The sequence below is a fragment of the Myotis yumanensis genome, unplaced genomic scaffold (assembly GCF_028538775.1).
Source record: "Myotis yumanensis isolate MYYU_CA2020_CCGP unplaced genomic scaffold, mMyoYum1.0.hap1 SCAF_24, whole genome shotgun sequence".
NCBI classification, from domain to species: Eukaryota; Metazoa; Chordata; class Mammalia; order Chiroptera; family Vespertilionidae; genus Myotis; species Myotis yumanensis.
The window spans coordinates 11717739-11739097 of record NW_027223775.1 but is presented as its reverse complement, the minus strand read 5'-3'; the positions used below and the strand labels follow the sequence as shown (position 1 = coordinate 11739097).

At 49.1% G+C, this 21359-nt stretch overlaps 2 pseudogenes; both read left to right on the top strand.

The window, feature by feature from the left end:
* Positions 1-6265: 6265 nt before the first annotated feature.
* On the top strand, positions 6266-18927 carry LOC139000531 (histone-lysine N-methyltransferase PRDM9-like; annotated as a pseudogene).
* Positions 18928-20985: 2058 nt separating this feature from the next.
* The window catches only part of LOC139000530 (histone-lysine N-methyltransferase PRDM9-like), a 116793-nt pseudogene continuing 116419 nt past the window's right edge, over positions 20986-21359 (top strand).

The window sequence follows — 21359 nt, the reverse complement described above, 5'->3', positions numbered from 1 at the left end:
GCCCCCAGGTAAGGGCATGTCAGCTTCCCGCAGGCACAAGCTACAGGGATGCATGCGGGTGAGCACACACAGTCACAGCTTCCCTTCTCTAGGAAGCCGCACCATGAGGTGCCACTGGGGCATCACAAGCACAAGAAACGTTCTTCCACGCTGGCCAGGTGAGTGCCCAGAGAAACAAGGCACAGATCCTTCCATACCAACAGCAACCTCCGTGGTGAGGACAGGGCCACCAGGAAGGGCACAGAGACCTAGAAAGGAGGAATTTCTGTTAGCAGAATCCATACACAGCAGGTTAACAGGACTTGACCCAAAGGAAACCCATTCATTAACCCTAAATAAGCCAGCAACACACCCGCTCAAACACCCATCCACCTACCCACATCACACAGAGTTCAAGGGCGTCAAAAGAAAAAGAGACCTGTGGGGTACCCCAAACAGTATAGCCTTCTCTGTAACCCTACAATTATCAACTATCACTACCATTGACTTGAAAATGGACTACAACACTTCAAACTGCTTTTGGCTCCTCGGTACTACAATGACCTCTTCAATGATAGGATGATCCCTTTGGAAGTGCCTTCACGAACTAGGATGACATTGCACACTTCAGGGCTAGCTGGGCTGGGCTCCTTGCAGGGACTGTGGCTTTCCAAGGCTACATAATCATACTTGGGGATAGACTCAGCTACACACCCAAATGTCAGTCTCTGCGAGGTTTCCGTGACAGTTGCAACTGCCACCATCCCTGCCACCCATCCGCTCATTATTCTTTCCTTCTAAAGTGCTATCTCCTTCACACTCTTGCAGGTCCCTTCTAAGTGACTTGTCTTGTTTCACAGATCCTCTGTAAAGATTCTTTGCCCAACCAAGACATGTCCTTCTCAACACACAAAGGTAACAATCGCATTATGTCCACAATCCATAAGGTTTCCAAAAAATTGTATTGTATTAGACTTTCATGTGATACATACCTCCTATGAGTGAACCTCTCACTGTGGCTCTATGTCAAAAACCTGCCAGCAACAGGAGGGGGCCAGGAACCCAGGCATCACAGACATGCTGTCTTCTAAATCCACATGTTCTGCAGCATCAGGGGGCACACTGCTACCCTCGGGCACACTGCTACTCTCGGGCGGTACCTGAACATTAGGTGAGAGCAAACACCAGGCCTACCTGGAAGTGGCTGTGAGCACACAGAAGTGCTCTGACTGACCCTGTGTGCGGTGTGATTCCTGGCTCTAATGAAGAAGGAAGGACATGGAGACAGCGTTCGGATCATCAGCCTAGCCAGGTTCTCTAGCCAGCTTCTCCAGCCAGGTTCTCCCTTTATTCTCCTGTTACACCTTTATTTATACCATTTGATTTTAATCCAATCCATCCATTCTATTCCAAATGTTAGGGCGTTTGTTATCTCCATTCCAACGTCACTACTCTACTGTTCTGTTAAGCTACAAGGAAGTAACGTAAGGAGATTATCCTAAGTAAAGATTATGTAACTTAAGCGTGATTGTTCGTAGTTACAGAGATTAACTACCACCTGGTACTTAGTTAAGGGGTTTTACTGATTTATTCCCTTCCTTGGTACTGTTAATCCCTAACTCCAGGGGAAAATCCCCACCTGGAGAAACAACCTTTCTCGGAGAGGTGACCCTGGTTAAAACACATAGCACTAAGAAAGGGGAGCAAACATATGAAGAACAGTATGCCATATACGCCAGGTCCCTTGAAACATATGCTGGCAGATGTTTCTTCCCTGCAGCAACTGTATCAAGCAGCAAGGATGGACCAACTTCTGGCAGTCCCCCATCCCCAAAACTCCACATACAGGAAGGATGTGGTTGGACTAGTCACGCCTTGATTTGTTGACTATATCTTTTCCAGGTTGCAATGATTAGCCTTTATCTTCATGCCCAGCTTTTTCTACCATTTCTTTCCATTTCCAGTGTGAAACATCTCACTTCCTTTGGAAGGAAATGGAAAATTCTCCAGGATGGGATGCTCAGCTGTTTGGGTGAGTATGTGCACACAGGTTTTAAAGTGAGATACTGTGAACATTCATGAACTGGAATTCTCATGATGACTAAGGAAGACAAGTGGTGAGTGTTTTCAGTAAAATCTGATACCTTTTGGGGGGAGAATAGGAGGAGATTTCACAGTTTCCAGTTTTATTTTAAATGTGCTGTGCTTGATCTGAGACAGAGAGAGACGTGCAGACAAAGAGAAACAATCAGGTGATGTGCGTGCCCTTACCAGGAATCAAGGTGACTTCTTGGTTCATAGGTCAACACTCAATCAATGAGCCTCGATCCCTGGGCTGTGTGTTGCTATTTGGATGACCTGTTTACTACAAGACAATGCGGCCCTGGCTGGGTAGATTACATGCCAGGAGGATGAGAACCTTTACTTTGCTGGTGTTCTCATGCTGCTTGGACCATCAGGCCTGCTTCCGTCATCACAGAAAGTGGGAGATGTTGCATGAGTACAAGCCTACTTCTACCTTCTGCCTATTGCTTCATAACACAGAATGAAGGTTAAACCCTGCAGGCTGTCTCGACAAGGGGACCAGTCATTTAAAAAACATTCTGCTTTTGTGACAACACATCATCCCCAACAGTTCCTTGGGCAGCAATACACAGTAATACTTACCAAGCTTCTAGACATTTCCCAAGTAAAACTTGCACACTTAGAGAGTTTTTAACATGCACATTTAATGATAATTAGGAAGGCAACTTTGTACAAGAAATGTCATTTTCTAAAATAAAATGTATGTATAATACAAATGTATGATACATCAAACAGATAACTGCTTGGCTCTGATTTACTTTTCATACATATCATAACTATATAGAATAAGTTTGAGATCACTTTCCAAACCACTGATGTGTCAATGAATGTCCAGAGAGGTCTTGGGTTTTGGGCAATGTCACCATGCAGTAGGTGCTGTGTGTGGAAATGGAACCCAGGGTTCTCGAGTCAAAACATCATGGGAACGAGACTCTGGAACATGAACATGGGAACAAAACCTAAGAAGGTACCTCCAGGAGGATAAAATGAACCAGCAGCTTGGCCACAGGTTCCCAGATGCCACCTCTCCAGGCTATTGCGACCTCCATGGTGTGTCTGGCCCTTGGTCTGTGTGTCCCTCAGTCATCGACACCAGCCGAGTCTTCTTGCATCTTCTCATTGGGGGTGACTCTGGGAGCAGCCGCACAAGGCAGTAGAGGGGAGCATGTGCAGGACCCTCCTCTATCCAATTCCTGCCTCCTTCACGCCTCCCTTTCCCCAGCTCCTACCAGCCTCACTCCCGAGACCCTCGCCCCTAATGTGCTGGCTTGGGAGACCCTGCAAGGACCCTTCTAGAATGGCCTCATCGTGTTGTTCCAGGACCTGGCTTGCAGAGGGACAGTGGGAAAATTTATTTTTATCTTATACACGCATCACATGGAAAAACATTAGCGTACCTGAATGCGGTGCTCATCATGGTGCCTTTCTTTAGGGGTATGCTGCTTTTTCACACCCTCCAAATCTTTTCCTTCCTAGTACTTTTTCTTGTGTATGTTTTCGTTAATTCTTATCAGAGGATATGTTTTTTACAGAGAGAGGGAGTGCGGGAAGGAGGGAGGGAGAGGAGACAGAAGAAACAAAAAAGCAAGCATGAATATGCAAGAGACACATGGATCTTTGGCTCCCACAGGAGCCCAGACAGGGGCTAGCAATGAAACCTGCATCCCAGATATGTGCTCTGGACCAGGAATCCCACCAGTGACCCTTCCCTGGGCATCCGAAGATCTAACCAGTGAACAACACTGACCAGGGCCTATTCCTTCTGCTTAGCAGATGAGAACATATGTCACTCTTTCTTCTGGCATAAGGCATTCAATCTAGGATGATCACTCACCATTGATCTTTCTCTCTTCCTTTCTGAAATAGTAGAAATATATCTTTCTAAAAAAAAACCACTGTGGCCCTGGCCAGTGTGCCTCAGTGGACACAGTGTCAGCCTGCATATTGAAGGGTCCATGGTTCGATTCCCGGTCAGGGCACATGCATGGGTTGCAAGCTCGATCCCCAGTGGGGAGGGGGGGACAGAGGAGGCAGCGGACCCAGGATTCTCTCTCATCATTGATGTTTCCATCTCTCTCCCTCTCCCTTCACCTCTGAAATCAATAAAAATATATATATTTTTAAAAAACACACTGGGTTTCAACACTAAAGTTTAAGTTGATTTATTTTTTCTCCTGGTACTAACACGTTCCCATGGTAACCCTGCATCTGGAGGTGCCATCAATAACGACAGCCTCCCTGGTACTGACTGCATCAATAATGGCAGCCTACAGGGGAAGGACTGCCTCAGTAATGCCCGCCTCTAGGCTACTGATTGCCTCGATCATTGCAGCCGCAAGGGTACTGGCTGCCTCAGTGATGCCCTACAGAGGCCGCTGAGTCTAGTGGGAATAACACGTTCTGCCGATACCCCTGCACGTCGCTGTACGGACTGGCTGCCTCCATCATGGTGTCATCCAAGGGACTGGCTGCCTCAATCATAGCGGCCGCCGGGTTTCTGGCTGCCTCAGGAAAGGAGACCTGTCCGGTACTGGCTGCCTTAGTAACGGCGGCCGCCCCAGGACTGACGGCTTCAATAATGGCAGCCTCTAGGTTACGCACTGAATTAGTGAACGCACAGCTTCCCCATGTCACTGCAGCAGCCAAGGCCTCCCTTTGCAGGGCTGGGACGGGAAGGGGTGCAAAAGCCAGACCCGTGACGTCAGTGTATCCAGGGAAGGAATAATTGCAACCTGGACAGCCGCGATGATTTTGTAGGGTTTTCTGTGGGTTTTGTTTTTTGTTTGTTTGTTTGTGGTTTTGGGGGTAGAATTTTTCATCAAATTCACAGGACATTAGCTGAAAGTTCAGAACCACGGACAGAAACACAAGGTGTTATTCTTTGAACGGCCACAAGAGGAATGCAGAGGATCGTTTTTGCAAAGGAATTGGCTGACAGCTTCCTTTAAGGCAGTGCTTCTCAACCTTCCTAATGCCGCGACCCTTGCATACAGTTCCTCATGTTGTGCTGACCCCAGCCATCAAATTATTTTCGTTGCTACTTCATCACTGTAATGTTGCTACTGTTATGGATCTTTATGTAAATATCTGACATGCAGCATGTATTTTCATTGTTACACACTGAACATAATTAAAGCATAGTGATGAATCACAAAAGCAATATCTAATTATATAAGTGTTTTCCGATGGTCTTAGGCGACCCCTGTGAAAGGTACGTTCGAACCCCAAAGGGGTCGCGACCCACAGTTGAGAACCGCTGGTCTAGTGGGAATCCCTGTTTCCCAGAACGCAACTCCCCGCCCACCGCCTGGTCCTCTCGCTAAGGAAGCGACCACATGCGGCTGGAAGACAGTCCGGGACCCTGAATACCATCGGGTGGAACAGAGACTCGGTCAGGCGGCAGGAAGGCCGCGTCACCCCAACACCTGCCCAAGCTGGGGGCTCCCGGTGTCCCTCCGCAACGCCTCAGGAATCCGAGGCCTGGACACCGCCCAGCAGCGCCCTGGCTGAAGGCTTCTTGAGCGACACTCACAGGACCCTGGGCAGCCAATCACCACGGGGGGTTGGGGCGGGGGGAGCGGGCTCTTTCCACGGGATTCTGCCCTTGCCTGGCAGGAAGGCTCCACCCTGCGCCCCGCCCTTTCCGCGTTTCTGACCGCCCATTGGCGGACATGGCCCCGTGACCGCAGCACCGATTGGCGGCTGGCGCTGACTTTTGCAGTCAGGAAGCTCCCCCCCTCGCCCCGCCTCACCCGGGAGAGCCTGGCGGGTGCTCGGGTTTGGGGGACCTCGGCCAGGTGGGCAGCGCGGCCAGAGACGGACAGGAAAACCGGGGCCTCCGTATGAACCCCTTTGCCTCCGGCCTTCAACCCCCAGCCAAAGACCCCCGGTGTCCTCCTGAGAGATCCTCGGTCCCCCTAACCCGCCCGTCAGACCCCCACCGCGCCCCTCAGTTCTCCCTGACTCCGCCCCTCAGACCCCCTCGCCCCCCCCACCGCGCCCCTCCGCCGCCCCCTGCGACGCCCCGGCTGCCGGGGGAAGGAGACAACCCCTGGTGGTTCTCAATGGCCGCAGCCTAGGCCCCTAATCCCCTGTCCGGTTCTGTCCCCTGGGGACGCCCTGCCCGGCGGGAGCAGGACCCTCAACGCCTCCTCCTTCCACAGGCACCGCGGCCTCGGGCTGGGGATCGGGTGGCGGCACCATGAACCCCGACAGGGGCCCGCAGGAGCGCCCCGAGGAGGAGGCGGGGAGAGCGGGGCGCAGGCCCAAGGTGAGGGGGCCCGCGGGGGGTGGGGGCGGGGGTGAGGAAGTGGGGACGGGGCGCCAAACCTCGAGCCGGGGCGGACGGACGCACGGACGGTCTCTCCTCCAGTCCAAGGTCCCCTGCAGGGACGTGTCGGTCTTCTTCTCCCAGGAGGAGTGGGCGCAGATGGGCGCCTGGGAGCGAGCCCGGCACCAGAACGTGAAGAGCAACTCCGAGGCGCTGCTCAGCATCGGTGACGGGACCGCGGGGGGTGGAAGTGGGGGCGGGGGGGCTCCGTCCATGGCGCTCCGGGCTCCACTCTCCTGGCCGGCGCTGGCTCTGCTGTTCGTTCCCTCAGCTCTTCGCCCGCAAGACAGACTTTCTTTCGCTCCTTCCAGGTCTCAGGGCTCCTCGACCCGCGTTCACCAGTCGGCACGGGAGGACCGCCAAGCCCCGGGCCGAGGACTCCGAGGACTCGGATGCAGAGTGGACCCCGAGGCCGCGAGGTGCGAGCGGAGGGCGCGCAGGTGCCTGACCCCGACCCGGGTGCAGGTCGGCGGGCTCTTGGGAGTGACCAGGGACAAGCAAGAGGCAAAGCAGTTACAAGCCAGGGACTGTTCACATAAACCCCTTTTTATTAATACATTTATGAGAGAGAGAGAGAGAGAGAGAGAGAGAGAGAGAGAGATGCCTCCATCGCTGCCTCCTGCAGGCCCCCCACCGGGATCGTGCGGGGAACCTGGTCTTGGGTCCTGACGGTCATTCAACCGTGACCTCACGGTTCATAGGTTGAGGCTCAACCACTGAGCCACACTGGCCAGGTTCATAGAACCTCTTTAAATGTGTAGCAATATTTTATTGTCAAAAGTATCACAGAGGTCCCCCATTTCTCCCCCTTTGCTCACCTCCACCCAGCCCCACCCCCTAAGTCTATGATAATAAAACCATAATATGCAAATCCGGGGAGGACCAGCTGAAGGACCCTCCAGATGACCAGGCTATGACACACACTGGCACCAGGCCAACCAAGGCCTGTGCAATGCAATGGGTCGGCCCCCCCATCCCCCATGATGCCCTGCAGAGGGAGGCCCAGGCCACTAGCCTCTGGGTGATCAATGGGGGCTCCTCGTCACCCCAAAGAGGGAGGCCAGGCCACCAATGCAGAGCTGGGGCTGCTGAACGGGGCCTCCCTCTGCAGGCGATGGATCCCAGGGCTCCCAGACTGCCAGAGGGCACAGAGGACACAGGCTGGGCTGAGGGATTCCCCCACCCCCACCCTGCCACCAGTGCATACATTTATAAATTTTGTGCACTGGGGCTCTAATATACCCCTCTCCCTCCCACCTCTACTTCCCTCCCAGGTGTACATCTCCTAAACTAAGAGACTCAGGACACTTGCACCAGGGAGTACGGGCAGTGGCAGCTCATTCAGGCTAACCCCCTGAACCTGTCTCCAAGGCCCCTTTTCTATGACTTTTCAATGAGACAAAGCTGCCCCGCCTAGGCTGAATTCTTTCCTATAACCCTTCTAGATCAACACAGCAGCCCCGCCTAGGCTCTCTCCTGCTGCTGCTTCTATCCTAAGCCCTTCCTTGTTTCACTCTCCCAGCTTTAATAAACATTCTCTCAAAATACAAATAAATAAATAGCCATGGCTAGGAGGCTCAGTTGGTTGGAGCATCCTCCCATACACCAGAAAGGTTTCGGGTTCCATCCCCAGTCAAGGAGTGTATGGGATACAACTGATCGATGCTTCTCACTCACATCCATGTTTCCCTCTCTTTCTTTCTCTTCCTGTCCCTCTAAAATCAATAAACATATATCCCCAGGTGAGGATTGAAAAATAATACTAGAGGGGGATAAATGGTGATGGGAAAAATGAAATAAATAATAAAATAATTGTATTTTTATAGAACATTAATAAGTAAGTATACGAAAACGTAAAAGTGAGTAAAAAATAACTAATTCAGAAGAGTTGTCATCACATAGAAGGAGGAAGTTCTGACAGGTGAGCCATGCTCTATGACCTGCATGGGGACAAATGGGAAAATTATTACTCATGGTAGTTAGGGGGTTGGGTTGTGGGCCAGGGTAGGAGGTAGTACATCCTTGGATCAGGTTCCCTGTCAGACATGGCATCATCTGCCAGGTTTCATGAAAGTCTGGTTGGTAGGGTCCGTAGTTCCATGGGTCTGAGGTTGAAACATAGCTGAAGTCACGACATTATCTCTAACTTACCCGAAACTCTTTCTGTGCTGAATAGACCTGAGTCTTTGTTCCTAAGACTGTGTCATGCTGATCAGAATCTAGTGATTAGGAAACGTGCGCACAGTCCATATGTGCAAAGGAGGAAGGATAAGAAAGAAAGGAGGCAAGGTGGTCCTGGTGCCACTGGACTGGACAAGGCCAGTATGAAGACAGAAGACAGAGAAGAGAAAGGGCCAGGTGGCAGAGTAGAGTTTCTTAGCAGTTACATGACCTTTATTATACTTGTGTTATGAAAGGCCAATTTTTTTATTTTTTGCTTTTTAGGGCAATTTTATTTTTTAAATCGTCACCCAAGGATATTCATTGAATTTAGAGAGAGGAAGGGAGGGAGACAGAAACATGAATATGAGAGAGGAACATCCATCAGTTGCCTCCCGTGTACGCCCCAATAAGGATCGAATCCAAAACCTTGTGGTGCACAAGACAATCCTCCAACCAACTGAGCTGCCCAGCCAGGGCTAGGCCAATGAAATATATATATATATATATATATATATATATATATATATATATAGAACAGAGGATGAAGTACAGATGGGGTTTTGTCTGTTTTTAAACATTTAAGAAAATGAGCTGATGCTCCCAATAAAAGCATAAGCCTACTGAAACATCAAAAAACATTTTCTAATCATCCTTGGTCTGTCCTTGGAATACCCTCTAACTCAGAATTCTGAAAGAATAAGAACCTGCAGATTTTGAAACAATTGCCAACCAAAACTGATTTCTCACCCGGCAGGCATGGCTCAGAGATTGAATGTCGACCTGTGAACCAGGAGGTCACAGTTCAATTCCCGGTCAGGGCACATGCCTGGGTTGTGGGCTCGATCCCTGGTGTGAGGTGTTAAGGAGGCAGCTAATCTATAATTCTCTATCATCATTGATGTTTCTATCTCTCTCTCTCACGACCTCTCCCTTCCTCTCTGAAATTATATATTAATATAATTATATAATAATATTATATATTATTGATTTCTCACCATCTTTTAGCTAAACATTCTTGGATGGCCTGCAGAGTGGAACAGAATAAACATCAGAAGGTGAGTATTTCCCAAATCCTGTGGAAAAGAAAATCTCCCTCCTTGATGCAAATGCAGGGAAGAGGAGCAAAAAATCAGAGTGCACCCTAGAAACTGCCACCTTCCTTTCCTGACCTCTTCAACAAAATGCTCAATGTCATCTTAGTCGTTAATAACATGAGCAACAATCGTAGCTACCATGGGTTTTACCTTCACAACGCTTCTGACTCTAAGAATTCTACCTGAATAAACTCACTCAAACCTTACCACAGCCCTCTGAGGTAGGTACTATAACTATCACCATTTCTGATGAGGAACCTGAGGTTTCTGACATATAGAAGTGTTTGATTATATGTCTGAGATCACAGTATTGGTGGGCATGCAATCTAATCCATAGCTTCATCTCTAAACCACTTACAAGCTCATTAAAATTTCCATAGTTTTATGCACTTTCCACTGTCTTATCCATCCATGATTACATCTTTCACTGACTGCTGATTCCAAACGCTATGCTGCAGTGAGAAATGCACTAAGACTTCTGACTCGCGGAAGCTCACTGACATCTAGGCAGTTTGCAAGGTGCATGGTCCCACATGAAGTAGGACATAGGAACCCCAGCATCAGAGCCTCCTAGTCAAATAAAAGAAAGCATCTCTCAACTGTGGGGAGCTTCAGGTTTGAGGATTGCGAAACAATGAACAATAAAGTGACTTAAGGACTTCATAGAGATGACACACTATTCAATAGAAGCTCACCCATCTGGAACTGGTTTTGAATGCTCATTCCAGTAAGAAGAAGTATGGCTTTTTTCTCTGAGCTCTAATTAGGCCAGTGTCATCTTGTTTGAATCATTTGCTCCACCTGCCTACCTCTGCATTGTGAGCTCTTTGGTTCACACCAGATTCTTCTCTCCTACAAGTCCCAGGCCCAGCTCATGGTCCTTGAGGACCCCTGAATGTTTGCTGAAAGAGGGCTTTCAAATTTACAAATTAAACTAGAATAGGGTCAAAAGATAATGAAGATAATTTACATGTGATTTCAAATATAGAGATGGCTGAGAGGTACGTTGATAGCAGGACTGTAATCTCACAGTCATACTGTATCAAAGAGCTCACAGAATACTTTGGTGAACACATTATATTTCATGTTCATTATAACATTAAGAATTAGCATGTTATAGGTCAGGAAAATGAAGAAAACTAGCTAGTAGCACAACCTTATTCAAGCAGAATTGGTGGGAACCAACTAATCTACTCACAAATACGCTTTCCATGCTATAGTAATTTGCACATCCTATATAATAAAAGCCTAATATGCTAAGTGTCCAGTCGTCCGTTCAACCAATCAAAGCTTAATATGCTGATGATACGCTAATGCCGCTAACAGCTCGCTATGACATGCACTGATCACCAGGGGGAAGACGCTCTGACCTATAGGTTAGCTTGCTGCTGGGGTCCAGTTGATCGGGACTGAGCGAGATGGCCAGACACACCCTGGAGTCATTTTGCAGTCCCTCCCTGGCTGGCCAACCTCCCGCATCCCTCCCCAACCCGTACCTTGCCCCCAGTGGGGTCCCTCGGCCTGGCCTGTGCCCTCTCACAATCCAGGACCTCTCAGGGAATGTCAGAGAGCCAGTTTTGGCCCGATCCCACAAGCCAGGCCTGATGCATGAATTCGTGCACTGGGCCTCTAGTTTATCATAATTTTCCTTATGGTCATGATAGGTTTCTGCCAGCCATTTCTTTTAAAAAATATATGTTTTTACTGATTTGAGAGAGAGGAGGAGAGGAAGGGAGTGGGAGAGAAGCATCAGTGAGCAAGAAAAACATGGATCGGTTGCCTCCTACATAGACCCCAACCTGGGATCTAACCCATAACCGGGGCATGTACCATGACCAGGAATGGAACTGGCAATCCTCAGTTCAACCAACTGAGCTAGACCAGCCAGGGCTCTGCCAACTATTTTTCTTTCTTTCTTTCGTTTTCTTAATCGTCACCCAAGGATATTTTCTCATTGATTTTTAGGGAGAATAGAAGAGAAAGGGAGAGAAAGAGACAAGAGAGAGAGAGAGAGAGAGAGAGAGAGAGAGAGAGAGAGAGAGAGAGAGAAATATCAATGTGAGAGACACATTGATTGGTTGCCTCTTGCATAAGCCCAGACCAGGGCCTGGGCCAGGGAGGAGGAGCCTGCAGCCAAGGCACTTGCCCTTGATTGGAATCGAACTCAGGACCCTTCAGTCCTCAGGCTGACACTCTATCAACTGAGCCACACTGGTTAAGGTCCCACTATGACTTATTCTCTTCCCAGTATCCTTCACTCTCACTGTTCTATAAAAAAAATATGCTTAAGGCATGGGTTCTAGTCTTCAATTCACAACCCACATTAGCCATTTCTTTTTCCTCTATTATTCATACTTCCCAGGTATTTCAAAGAGTTGTTGAGGTGTTCATTAAAGTCATGTATGTGAAAATATATCATAAACCCTACAAAACTAAATAAATGCATGTTACCTTTTAATATGTGACTTTCACATTGAAGGCAAAGTCCAGGACGCCATTAAGTAATGAGTCTAGTTTGGAGGAATTGTCAGGAACAGCAAATTTGTTGACCACAAGTGGCTCAGAGCAGACCCAGAAACCAGTGCCCCCTCCTGGAGAAGCAAGAACCTCCGGACAGCACCCTAGATTGAAATTGGGTAAGTTAAATCATTTGGATATTTCAGTTCCAGTAATTCCTCTACAAAGACTGATCAGTATAGCCTAGGTACGTGGGGTGGACTTTGCACAGGCCTGGGTTTGAAACTGGAGTTAGCACTGAAGCTTTGAGCTAATCTTACAAACTCTCTGAGCTCCTGAGTGCTAATGTGTAAAGTGAACATAAGGAAACATGGTTCACATATAGTTTGGAAGCATTAAATTAAATCTCAAACAATTGACACATGCAAGTTGTCCAATAAATCCATCTGGATAATAGCAACCATATTCTCTTGGTCTTTGTGCCCAGGTCTTTACTCAGTGCCAAACACATGATGTGCCCTTACTACATCTTTTATGAATGACTAAAGGTTGGGAGGTTGAATCTGATAATGGGATCATCTAGAAACTAAAATTGAATCAGCCATCATTAGTCAGTGTGGAGTGCTAGTCTTTTAGTTAACGGAGGAAAATACAAGATAATATAAAAGAACAGTTGATCATTTGATGGGAGGACATTGTGTGTTTTCTGACAAGACGGGGACTAATGTTCCAGACCTCACCGACCCTGGTTCACCTGCTCTTCTCCCACGTAGACCTCAGGAGAAAGGAGATCGAAGGGAAGACGTATAGCCTACGGGAGAGAAAAGGCCAGGTCTACCAAGAGATCAGCAAGCCCCAGGACGATGACTCTGTAAACTGACCCTCACCAAGGAGCATGTTATGTCTTGATGCAATAATTTCACCTCGTCTTTGGGTGCCCAAATCATTCCCTTCCTCTCGTGACCGGAAGTACAGGATTGAGGCTCACTGATGTGATCTCTTTCTGAAGCTCTTCGTGTCCAGGAACATGCACTGCACCCTGACTAATACCTGTTGCTCTTGCCTCCAGATTGTGAGAAGTTTCAGAACTTCCTCATTGACAGCAGTGCTTCGCATGGACCTCCTACGTTTGTAAAATACAGTGCCGTGGACAAGGGGCATGCGAACAGCTCAGCCCTCACTCTGCCCCCTGGGTTGAGAATCGGACCATCAGGCATCCCTGAGGCTGGGCTTGGAGTGTGGAATGAGGAATGTGATCTACCGGTGGGCCTGTACTTTGGCCCTTATGAGGGTCAGATCACAGAAGATGAAGCCACAGCCAACAGCGGCTACTCCTGGCTGGTGAGAAGTTTACCTCTTCCGTGTCCTCTGGCTTGCCACGTCCCTCCTGTGGCTTGGTGGGCCCCACCTTCTACATGCTGGGACATGGATGGGGACAATATGGTTAGTTAGCTCTGTGTACTGAGCAGACTTTGCATGAACATGGAGCTCCTCTCTAAAGATCAGGGGGCAAATGGGAGCAAAGTGGTACAGACTCCTCCCTTGTGGGGCTCCTGCTTAATGGACAAATCGACTCAGACCTGTAGGTGATGAGTAAGAAAAATATCCTGTGATCATCATTGGGAGTTGAATCACCATGCAGGCTGAAAGAGATGTGATGACGGTAGAGTAAGTATTCTATTATGTACACACACAAACACACACACACACACACACACACACACACACAGCCTTTAACTTCTTTTCCTGAAATGCAGATCACCATAGTGAGAAACTGCTATGAGTATGTGGACGGAAAGGATGCATCTCAGGCCAACTGGATGAGGTAAGGTCACTGGGCTTCTGAGTGCCAGAGAGGATACTCATGCCTGACAGCCCACACATGTGTTCTTCCCAACATGCCTCCCTAATGGTCTCCCTCAGTCCCCTGTTCCCCTTTTTTCTCCATACAGTGATCTGGAACATCAAGGGACATTTAGGAAAAGAGGAGGTAAAAGTATAGCATATGTCCTCAAAATACAAGTATCTAGTTTGGGCACTGGGAAAACCTTGAGAACATTGGATTACTCTGTGATTTATCTAACGGACATTAGTTAAACACTTACATGTTCCAGTTTAGAGGAAGGAATTCATTACTTACACAGATCACACAATCCATGACCCTAGGAGGGCTTACTGCAGACGGACTTGAAACATTTTATTTCATTAATCTTTAACTATAATTTTCCTATTTTTCAAGGAGTGCCCAGTGCCCAGATAGCCTTAAACCAAGGATAGTCTAAACCTGTGAGGGCAGCACATCATCCCAGCCTCACTTCTAACTAGAACTGGGTGTTGGAGCCTGCAGAGTCATAGTGCTCATGGCCCTTTCCTGAGGGCTCTCTTGTATCAGGGGACACAGATTATGAATAAACTAGTATTGTTCTGTGTTATTTTTCTGAGACAAAGAGACCTCCAAGTTTCTGTGGGAACCTGGGGGAGGCAACTGAACGATGCCTTCAATAAAGTGTGGGGAGACTCGAGAAAGGCCTCTGAAGAGAAGGTAGACTTGGACTGAGTGTTGAATGATGTGAGCTAATCCAGAAGCAGAATCCTAGATCAAGCACCGACTTCTGTGGTGCCACAAGAACCTGACTTAGAGCTTAGAGAAGCTCGACGTCACTGGGTTTGATGGGAAAGTCTGGAATGAGGCTTTGGAAATGGCATTAGGCAGGATGAGAACTGAGAGCAGGACTTAGGGACAGGAATTCACATGACGTTGTGACAGAGGCTCAGACATTGAACAGAAGGTTCCCCAGGAGCGTGGGTGTGGGTGCCATAGGTGCTGAGGGCCTCAAGTGTCAGTGAGGAACTGGACACGAATATGACAGGTAGTGGAAACTCATCGCCTGTGGTTTTCTTTCCTTGCATCTGCCTCAAACCCCAGGTATGTGAACTGTGCCCGGGATGAGGAAGAACAGAACCTGGTGGCCGTTCAACATCACAGGCAGATTTTCTACCGAACCTGCTGGGTCGTGAGGAAGGGCTGTGAGCTGCTAGTCTGGTATGGAGAAGAGTATGGCCAAAAGCTGGGCATCAAGTGGGGAAGCAAGTGGAAGACAGAGCTTGTGGCCGGGAGAGGTGGGCACCACTCTTCTTCAACATGGAAAGAAAGAATTCTTAGAAGTTTTCATGGTCCAACTCTCAAGTAGAGTAAAATCCACTCTAGAGTCAGTAAAGCTTCAAATCAGATGCTTCAGAAATTGATGATTCATCACATAGGTCTTTGATTCTTAGGAACAATTTTAATATTTTTATTTTTGTTCTAATTTTTAAAAATATGCTTTTATTGGCTTTAGAGACCGAGATGAAGGGAGAGGGAGAGAAATATCAATCTGCTCCCTCCTTGATGCCCCCGACTGGGAGTCAAGTCCACCACCCAGACATGTGCCCTGATCAGGAATCAAACTGGCCTCATCTGGGTGAATGGGACAATGCTCAACCAACTGAGCCACACTGGCCAGGGCCAATTTGTGTTCCATTTTTAAAAATACTTCATGCAAAATGCACAGCATCATATAGTGCTGAAAGGATTAGAGGAAAATAAAAAAGGTATCAGGCACTTAACCAGCTCTCTCATCAACGTGGTTGTGGGGCTGCTGTTGTTTTTGGGGAACACTTTATGTTTCTTCTTCATTTACTGCATATTTCTAAATGAAATGTGTGTGTTAACATGCATTCATTCATTATTTCAGTGACTTGTCATGTGAATTCCTACTCGGTGCCACACAGGTTTCCGGGAGCTGGAAATACAGATTAACACGATGATCAGAATCACTGCTCCTGGGAGCTGGCTGGTGAAGGAGGGAAGCCCGGGCATACATGTGTGCATGTGCTTAATAGTACACAGTGATTAGCGCTTTGGAGAAAACGGGCCCAGGACAAGTGCCTAGGGATCAGTGTGAGGGGAGGTTGTGTGTGTCGGATTCAGAAGGTCAGGGCAGGGCTTTCTCAGGAGATAACATTTACAACACCTGTGGCACAGGGTCCCGGGCAGGGGGAGCGGCTGGTGCAGGAAAGGAAAGAGGTGGGATGTTGATCTGGCTGAGGGCTACTCCTGTCTCAGTCTCGGTACAGAGGGTAAGAACGGAGGTTGGACAGATGCCTAGCAGCCTGGAAATACAGTGCCTATGATCCAAGCTGAGATACTGGGGACTTTCTTGAGTGAGAGGGGACAACTGGGCAGTTTTCAGCTGCAGAGTGGCATGTTCTAAAATTATGCTTTGTTAATTTTTTGGAAAACAAACTTCAGTGGGGAATCCCCTCCAAGACTCTTTCAACTCCAAGTGAGAGAAGAAGGCGGACTGGCTGGAGAAGTACGGGAGTCAGGAGTGTAAGAAGCAGGATTGGGGAAATATTTCTTTTGTTTTTGTTAATCCTCACCGGATGATATTTTTCCACTAATTTGTTTTGAGAGAGAGTAGAAGGAAGAGGGAGAGACAGAGGGGGAGAGAGAGAGAGAGAGAGAGAGAGAGAGAGAGAGAGAGAGAGAGAGAGAGAGAGAGAGAAACATCACTAGTTTGCCTCCCACACACACCCCAACCATGGCTTGGGTTGAACTTGCAACCAAGATATGTGCCTTTGACGAGAATCAAACCCAGGACCCTGGAGTCCCCAAGGCGATGCTCTATCTACTGAGCCACACTGGCTAGGGGATGGTTGGAAAGATATTTTGAAACAGGACTTTGTAGTGTATTTGAAATAGGCTAACACTGAAAGAAATCAAGTAGGAATACTGTGTGAGGAAAGACATATTTCCATTTTATGATTTGTGGAAAACTGAGAGAGAAGCGATTGCTAGCTGGGGTCTATGTTTTCTCTATTTTTAAATATTTTTATTGATTTGAGAGAGAGAGGAAGGGAAACGAAGAGAGAGATAGAAATATCAACATAGATCAGCTGCTCAATGCGGGGATCGTGCACAAAACCTGGGCATGTGCCTTGACCAGGAATCGAACTGGTGACACCCTGGTTCATGGGTTGATGCTCAACCACTGAGGTACCTGGCCGGGCCTGTGGTTTTCCTCTTTAACATGACTTAGAAGATACACGTACATGGAAAGGTCTCAAAAGTCCCACCCATATAAGGAGTGAAATGGCTACTGATGGTCTTTGATCTGTAAGATCTTCTTTCTTTTCAACCCTCACCCAAGGATATTTTCCCATTGATTTTTATAGAGAGTGTAAGAGAAAGGGAAAGACCAAGAGAAATATCAATGTGAGAGAAACACATCCATTTGTTGCCTCCTGCACATGCCCTGACCAGGGCTCAGGCCGGGGAGAAGCCTGCAACCGAGGCCATTGCCCTTGATGGGAATTGAACACAGACCTTTCAGTCCACAGGCTGAGGCTCTATCCACTGATTCACACTGGCCAGGGCTGTAGAAAAGACTTTTGATATGGGGTCTCTGGATTTCTGAAAAAGAATAGTGCAGACAAAGAAAAAGAAAAATAGACTGTGAAGGAACATTTTGTAGGAGGCAAAGCTTGCACTGTCAACACACTAAGAATGATTCCGGGGCCAGGTCTTACCAGGAGACAGAGCATACCACACTGGCAGCCTTGCCCTCACCTGCCCTGACCAAAACTTTCTTCTTCAGCAGAACCAAAGCCAGAGATCCACCCATGTCCCTCCTGCTCTGTGGCCTTCTCCAGTCAGACATTCCTCAGCCAACATGTGAAACGCAATTACCCCTCTGAGATTCTGCCAGGAGCATCTGCAGGAAACCACCTCCAGTCAGAGGAACCCGGCCCACAGCGTCAGAATCCACAGCAGCAGCAACATATTGGTCCACATGACTGGAATGACAAAGCTGAAGGTCAAGAGGTCAAAGGAAGGTCCACAACTTTGCTTAAAAGGACCAGGCACAGGGAAACTTCAAAGGCCTCTTGCAAGCTTCCCAACGGACAAATGGGGAGCTCCAGTGAGCGTGAGATAATAATGGAGGAAAAGCCCAGCCCAGGCCTCACGGGAATCCAAAGAACACAGGCAAATTATCTGTGGGAGTAAGAATGTCAAAAATTGTAAAAATCAAGCCTGGAGGGTGTGGGCAAGGCTTCGATGATGGGTCACATATCAACACAGACCAGAGGACATCCTCAGGGGAGAAGCCCTATGTGTGCAGGGAGTGTGGGTGAGGCTTTATTGATAAGTCATCTCTCATCATACACCAGAGGACACACTCTGGTGGGAAGCCCTATGTCTGCAGGGAGTGTGGGCGAGGCTTTGCAATGAAGTCAGATCTCATCAAACAACCGAGAACACACTCAGGGGAGAAGCCCTATGTCGGCAAGGAGTGTGGGCAAGGCTTTACACAGAATTCATCTCTCATCAGACACCGGAGGACACACTCAGGGGAGAAGCCCTATGTGTGCAAGGAGTGTGGGCGAGGCTTTACACGGATGTCACTTCTCATCAGTCACCAGAGGACACACTCAGGAGAGAAACCGTATGTGTGCAGGGAGTGCGGGCAAGGCTTTATTTCGAAGTATAATCTCATCACACACCAGATGACACACTCAGGAGAGAAGCCCTATGTGTGCATAGAGTGTGGGCGAGGCTTTAGAACGAAGTCTAATCTCATCACACACCAGAGGACACACTCAGGGGAGAAGCCCTATGTGTGCAGAGAGTGTGGACGAGGCTTTACAACGAAGTCATCTCTCATCAGAAACCAGAGGACACATTCAGGGGAGAAGCCCTATGTGTGCAGGGAGTGTGGGCGAGGCTTTACACGGAGGTCACATCTCACCAGTCACCAGAGGACACACTCAGGGTAGAAGTCTGTTGTTTGCATTGAGGGTGAAAGAGTCAGAGGCCCTAAATTGCACATCAGCAGCTGTAGGTCAAGTGTAGTCACCACATACCTCATGCCCCAGCTCTGAGGGGCTTCAGAGGAATCCTGCTGGCCCCTTTTTCTCCGAAAGAGTGTTATTAGTACAGAAATCACTGGTCAAACATCCTCCACTTTTATGAGGAGAGCCAATAGACAAACAGTTCCTTAAGTGCTATGGGGATGTCAACACCATGTTCTCCATGGGTGTTTCGGCCTCGTTTTAATAAAGTTTTTGTCCCGACATACCTGAAGCCGACATGCCTCATTCCCCTTATCATTGAAAGCAGAGTTCTAGGATGGCCACAGAGAACGCTCAGCCACAGACCTGAACCCGGAAAGGTGGAATCTGGCGTCAGTCCAGTGAGGTTCCTGCCAGGGAGAGGCATTTGAGACAGACTCACCAGAAATGGGAATAGACCCCACCAACTCCTTGGCTTCTCCTGGCTCCTCCCCTGATTCCTCTGACCTCTGTAGGCTCGGGTAAAAGCCACAGAGGGTGTGTGTGTGTGTGTGTGTGTGTGTGTGTGTGTGTGGCCGTGTGCCAGTGCAGGCACCTGTGCTGCCTCAGTCTGAGCACTAGTCGCCCACTTCTTGCTGCCTCTGTAGTGTTGGCATCTCGTGTGGGGCACGGCATGTGGGCGCCAAGTTCCTCCCACAAGGGTTTTAGACTCAGCTCTGCCCTCACAACTGTGTGACCTAAGGCAAGACCCCCAACGTCTCTGTGCCTCTTTCCTATCTATAAAGTGGGAGGGTGGCCCAGCCTTTGGAGTGTCATTCAGAGTGGGGTCAGCACTGGCTCCTCTGGCTCAGGGTGACTAAAACGTGCGTCTCTCGGTGAACAGCGTCTGCCAGTCCTTGAGGTGACAAGGGAGGCAGAGGGAGTGGGGGCACAGAAGCCAGTTCAGAGCTCTAGCAGCCCCACAGCTCTCTGTGTGAACTTGGCAGCCTGAGCAGGAGGCGTGGGGTCAGGCATGCACCTCACCCCGGCTACCTCCTCTCACTGAACCTGGGCAGGCGGCACTGAGAGTGACCAGGACACAAGGCCTGTGCCACCCTCCTGAGAGCTGCTGGGTGCACCTCACCTCCCAGTGTGTGTGAATCCCACCTAGCAGCAGCTCCTGGTGCTGGCTTTGTACCTCGATCCACGGGTCTAACCCTCCCCTGACCCGTCTGAGATCCATAATTGCATGTTTCTTACAGGTAGTCTGATGGGCCATGGACCCATGTGAGCAGAGCAGGCATGCTGTTTTGGTCATCCTGGACACCGTTTAACAGGTAACGTCCACTGAGGCCGGGAGCACCGACCTTCATGGGCCCATGGGAGGGAGTCCAGTGAGGTTCCAGGGAAGAGGTAAGCGTCTGCCTGGGGAGGCAAGGGGGGCGATAGCAGCCAGAGGCCCCGCTTTTCTTACAACAGAGCAGACATCAATGCAGGGAGCAGGCACACGAGGAGAGGGCACGTCAGCCCCTCAGCCTGAGGGACCTAGCACACCTGTTCCTGGAGGAGGGTTCCTGAAGGGGGCACCCAAACCCAGGACCTGGAACCATGACCTTCCCTCTACCGCCCGGCAGGTGTTGCTCAGTGGTTGAGCATCGACCTATGAACCAGGAGGTCAGGGTTCAATTCCTGGTCAGGGCACATGCCCGGGGTGTGGGCTTGTTCCTCAGTGCGGGGCCTTCAAGAGGCAGCCGATCAATGATTCTCTCTCATTGATGTTTCTCTCTCCCTCCCTCTCCTGTTCTCTTGGAAATCAATAAAAAAAACATTAAACAAATAAAGAAAACAAATGAAAAGACCCTTCCCTTGCCCTGAACATGCTTGTGAAGAGTCTACATGAAGTAGGTGATTTCGATAATAATTATCCATTATTCTTTTCTCTATTTCATGCTTTTTTAAAGAAGGAAGGTGTGTTTCTTCAGTTTTGTTTTCTTTCCCTGTGCAGCCCCGACCCCCATCCCCAGAGAAAACACTGTGAACTGTCCATGTTCTGTGGCTTCCGCGATGGGCATGCGAGGGCAGATCCTGGAGTCCCTGGGTGAGAAGCTGGGACTGAGATACAGTGGGGAGGGGACCACACACAACCAAGTGGTTCTCACTCCCCCCACCTCCCTGGTGTGGCCATCTGCCCCCATGGTGGCCCCCACTCCACCTCTGTCTCCCAGGCCCTTGAAGGGTCCCTCCTTCACAGCAGGGCTGACCTGTGCTGTGCCAATGGCACGTGGCTCCCAGACCAAAGTCGCAAAAAGGCACTTTTGCCTCAGCCTTTCTCACAGGGCCTCAGGGTCTCCTGAGCAGGGAGCTGGGAGTAGGCACCCCTACTGCCCCCCCTGGCAGCTGCTGGACTGAGCTCTCGTCCCCGACAGGCAGCTGAGTCC